The 4,829-nt window shown below is 53.6% G+C and overlaps 1 non-coding gene across 1 annotated transcript; it reads right to left on the bottom strand.

Annotated features, from left to right (window-relative positions):
- Nucleotides 1–926: 926 nt before the first annotated feature.
- Nucleotides 927–1,026, bottom strand: LOC123779303 (small nucleolar RNA U13). The gene has a single exon (XR_006776160.1). It is a non-coding gene; the product is annotated as a small nucleolar RNA U13 (small nucleolar RNA).
- Between the last annotated feature and the right edge of the window lie 3,803 nt (nucleotides 1,027–4,829).

The following is a 4,829-nucleotide window of genomic DNA, read 5'->3' as shown; positions in this document are numbered from 1 at the left end:
CAAAGAAAAACAAATACTGTATGATTTTCTTATAGGTGGAATATAAACATAACTTTTTAAAAAACCAAGTTCATAGATACAGAGAACAGATTGATGGTTGCCAGAGGCAGGGTGGGTACAGGATGGGAGAAATGGCTGCACTGTTTTTGTTGGGTTTATTTTAGCTTAAATAAATTGTTTATCTTTTTTTTTAAAGATTTTATTTATTTATTTGTCAGAGAGAGAGAGCACAAGCAGGGGGAGCAGCAGGCAGAGGGAGCTGCAGACCCCCCACTGAGCAGGGAGCCCGATGCGGGACTTGATTCCAGGACCCTGAGATCATGACCTGAGCTGAAGGCAGATGCTTCACCGACGGAGCCACCCAGGTGTCCCTGTTTATCTTTTTTTTTTTTAAAAAAAGTGATCAAGACCTGGACGAGGGTGGTAGCAGTGGGAAGAAGGGGCCGGGAGGTTCTGGAACCTCTAGGATCGGGCCGCAGCTGGATGGGAGGTCTGAGAAGGAGAGGAATGGAGGCCATTCAAGCTCAGAGTTACTGGGGTAATGAAGGTGGCTTTTAGATTTAAACAAAGGATTCTTACTGCCAGGAAGGAAAGTCCATTTGCTTACTCTGGCAGGACGCCGAGGGCAGAGCGCAGGGCAGGTGGTGTGAGGCTGACGGCGGCAGCTCCAAACATCAGGCCCCCCAGACTGGCTGTAAGGACGACGTGACTGGGGGGGCGTCCAGACCGCTCTCCAAACTCACGGCCAGCGTGCCCCTGCTCCACCAGCCTCCTGAGCACATTTCCTGCTGCTGCCATGTGACAGCCACAGAAGACAGACCGTGGCTGAGGTCCCCCTGCAGCCTCACCTTCAGGCCACAGTGTGCTCCAGTCTGCACTCTGTCCACGCGACCTGGCGTCCGGGAGCCCCATTCTTTCTTTCTGTTGTCCAGACAACCACTGTGCCGAGGTCGTAACAAGGTTTGAGGGAGGCACGTGTCAATGGTGTGAAGGCCCAATCACCATGCTTACGAACTACAGAAGGCTCCCCGGAGCTCGATTCTAAGTCCCCCTGGGAGTGGAGGAGAATGCAGCCCCGGACCCGGGTACCGGGTGAATGGCGTCCCCCAAAACTCATGCCCACGGGGAACCTCAGCATGTGACCTTATTTGGAAACAGGGTCTTTGCGGGTGTGATTACAGTGAGGACTGCAGTGAGACCATCCCGGACTGGGGTGGATCCCAGATCCAATGGGATCTCCTTGTCGGAGACAGAAAAGGACCCACAGAGACACGGGGAAGAGACCGAGCAGAGACCGAGGGACGTGGCCACAAGCCAGGGACACCGGGAGCCCCAGCAGCTGGAAGAGGCAAGAAACATCCTCTCCCAGAGCCTCCAAGGGAGCATGGCCCTCCCACACCCCGATTTCAGTGTCTGGTCCCCAGACTGTGGGGGCGGTGCTTTGTTCCAACAGCTCAGGACACCAACAGCATCCCCTATGGCTGCGGCTAAGACATCGCCGTCTCCAGAGCCCGTCCTGAGGCCAGCAGCCTTCCGCACCCTTCTCCCGCCCCCAGCTCTGCCCCTGTCCTCTGCAGGTCCGAGGCCCCTCAAAACCCCGTTCTCCTCCCCAAGAAAACTCCTTTTGAGGGAGACTGGGTGGCTCAGTCTGTTAAGCATCCGACTCTTGATTTTGGCTCAGGTCATCATCTCAGGGTCGTAGAATCAAGCCCACATTGGGCTCTGAGCTGGGTGTGGAGCCTGCTTAAGATTCTTTCTCTCCCTCTGCCCCTCCCACCCTGCTGCTCTCTCTAGAAAGAAAGAAAGAAAGAAAGAAAGAAAGAAAGAAAGAAAGAAAGAAAGAAAGAAAGAAAGGAAGGAAGAAGGGAGGGAGGGAAAGGAAGGAAAAGGGAAGGAAGGAAGGAAGGAAGGAAGGAAGGAAGGAAGGAAGGAAGGAAGGAAAGGAAGGAAGGAAGGAAGGAAGGAAGGAAGGAAGGAAGGAAGGAAGGAAGGGGGGCGCCTGGGTGGCTCAGTCCTTAAGCGTCTGCCTTTGGCTCAGGGCGTGATCCTGGTGTTCTGGGATCGAGCCCCGTGTCAGGCTCCTCCGCTAGGAGCCTGCTTCTTCCTCTCCCCCCGCCCCCCCCCCCCGGCTTGTGTTCCCTCTCTCGCTGGCTGTCTCTCTCTGTCAAATAAATAAATAAAATCTTAAAAAAAAAAAGAAAGAAAGAAAGAGAGAGAGAGAGAGAGAGAGAGATGCATTCATTCCCTCACCAAGGTTTATAGGCCCCTTGAAAGTCAGCCTTGCCATTCGCTGGGACAGAGGTAGGCCTCCCTGCCCCAGGGGACGGTATTTACAGCACAAACAGAGGCCTGTTCCCCCGGACTCCCATCTGAGTGAAGGGACAGAAGAGGCATCTGGGAGGCCTCCCGCTCACCGGCCCAGAGCAGACAAGTGACGTGTTCAAAATGTGAGGTGTGTGGCACAGCCATGAGTGTTGAGGGGTTTGCTCTGTTTTGTTTCTGTGGGTACTTCTGATACTTCAGGGACATAAAACCAAATTTTACTCACGGTCTTTGGTCTGTAACACCCACTCCTCATTGGTCCCTATACAGCCCTGATTTCTTTCTTTCTTTTTAATAATATAACAACATTCTGTGATCTCAGCAATCAACAGAAAGACTAACACTTTGACACAAGCTTACTGCTCCCCATGAGACCCTTCTCCGTTCCCCTTGTGCCCCTACACACCCCTGCCTCCCTGTCCTAGGGGAGGGACACCACATTCTGGAATCTTGAGTTGATTGTTCTCATTCTCCCCAGATAGATGATTGATGGAGATGGATGGATGGATGGACGGACAAACAGATGGGTGGATGGACAGATGGATGGATGAATGATGGAAGGATGGATGGACAGACGGGTGGGTGGATGGATGGGTGGATGGATGGGTGGACAGATGGACAGATGGGTGGATGGATGGATGGACGGATGGACAAACAGATGGATGTTAGATAGACGACAGATACACAGATAGATGACCTATACCTTTATTGTCTATGAAGCTATACTTGTCCCATCAAACTTACATAAAACCACAGTGTAAAGTACTGCATGTATGAACATCAGCTTTATGTAATTTGTCGGGACTCACCTGCTCCATTTCATGCTGCTAGCCTTCCTCCGTACTGTTTTGTGAGTAGCTCCCTCACTGCAACAGCTACAGAGCATTCCGTCACATGCCTGCATCACCCCGCATTAACCCAGATCCCCTCGATGGCCGTTTGGCTGCTTTCGGACAGTTGCCTTCGTGACCAGTGCAGCCATACGCATTCTCGCACACGTCTCCTGTATACCCATGTGAGACGTCTCACTGGGTGATGTGCCAGGAAGAGATTGCCTGATTATGGGGAACGGAATATTCAGAGAATACATCACGCTGTTTCCCCAGGCGGCCACACCAGAGTATCACTGATGTGCAGGGTGCAAGACAATGTGGCTTTGCATGGGGTCTCCATCATGTGGCCTCATCAGACTTGTGCACATTTGCTAACCGAGGGGCACGACTGGCTCTGTTCGTGGTTGGCATTTCCCTGGTGACTAGTGAAGCTGGACATGTCTCTGCTGTGTGCACGCTCTGTGACTCACCTGTGTGTGTCCCCCGCAGGTTACCGAGGGCTCTCCGTGGCTCTGCTAAATCTCTGTAGAGTAGAAATAAGCAGGAGGGCTCTGTGAGAAAACCCAGAGGATTTGAAGGCATGGTAACCATGGTGATCACTGCATGGGACGCTGGCAGACACTCAACAAAGAATGACTTAATTTCTGATCAGCTAATCTTTAAGTCTTCCCAGCTATGCTCACCAGGTAGACCAGCTCTCCGCTGCAAGACCTCCCCTGGATCAAGACCTCCAACCATGTTGCCTCAGGAAGATGAAAACTGGTCTTTCTGACCATCTGTGTGTCTCCTTGCCCGGCTGGGCCCACACGTTGCTTAGTCTCCAAGTTAGGGGACAAAGGGCCAGTGTTCTAGAGAGATTGGAGCAGGGGCCCCAATTTTCCCTTCCAAACAGGAAGACTTGGGAAGGGGGCAGGTGGAGAGAACTGGGGTCAAGAACTGGGGTCAAGAGGCTGGGAGGCTCCAGCCTATAGGAGGGCCCCCCACCACCTGCACACCTTCACAGCTGCCCGACACTCGCCACCCCGTCAACCCCCTTCTCTGTAACCCGTGACTCATGACTTATCCAACTATTGTTCTCTACCCCTCACTCATTGATCTTTTATTCTACTTGTTCATTCATTCAGTAAAATTGTCAGCTGCGTGCCGGGAGGCTGGCCTGGGAGATGAGTTCTGGGGGGTCTCTGTCCAGGGAAGCCAAGGGTCCTGGCTCCAAATGAGCAACCTCCCAACAACCAGCCCACCTAGGAGGGTGGTGTAGGGGAGGACAGGATGGAGCCTGACACTGACACCCTGCCCACCTCAAACACTCCCCCAAGCCACACAACCTGCTGAGTGCTCCCTGGGCAAAGCAGCTCGTGCAGACCAAACTCCCAGCCTCGCTTCTGCCTCCAGACCCTCCCACAGGGTCCCTGAGTCTCCTGACTAGTTTCCCCAAACTCCTCCCTGGCCTTCATCCAGCCAACGTTTCTTGGCTGCTCCCAGCGCTCTGACCAGAGCCAAAAGAAGTGTGAGGTCGGGGGGACGTGGGCACAGTGGGGGATACCGGAACTTCAGCAAAGGCAGGTGTTATGACACCCACCTCACCCACAGACCCTCCTCCTCTACACAAGGGCCCCAGCCTCTGTCTCTCCATCCTCCAGGACGGCCCCCAGGTGTCCCGTGGCGCCCCAGCTC

Source organism: Ursus americanus, chromosome 9, assembly GCF_024610735.1.
Source record: "Ursus americanus isolate L20-20 chromosome 9, mUrsAme1.1.p, whole genome shotgun sequence".
Classification (NCBI taxonomy): domain Eukaryota; kingdom Metazoa; phylum Chordata; class Mammalia; order Carnivora; family Ursidae; genus Ursus; species Ursus americanus.
This window is presented reverse-complemented; position numbering and strand designations above follow the sequence as displayed.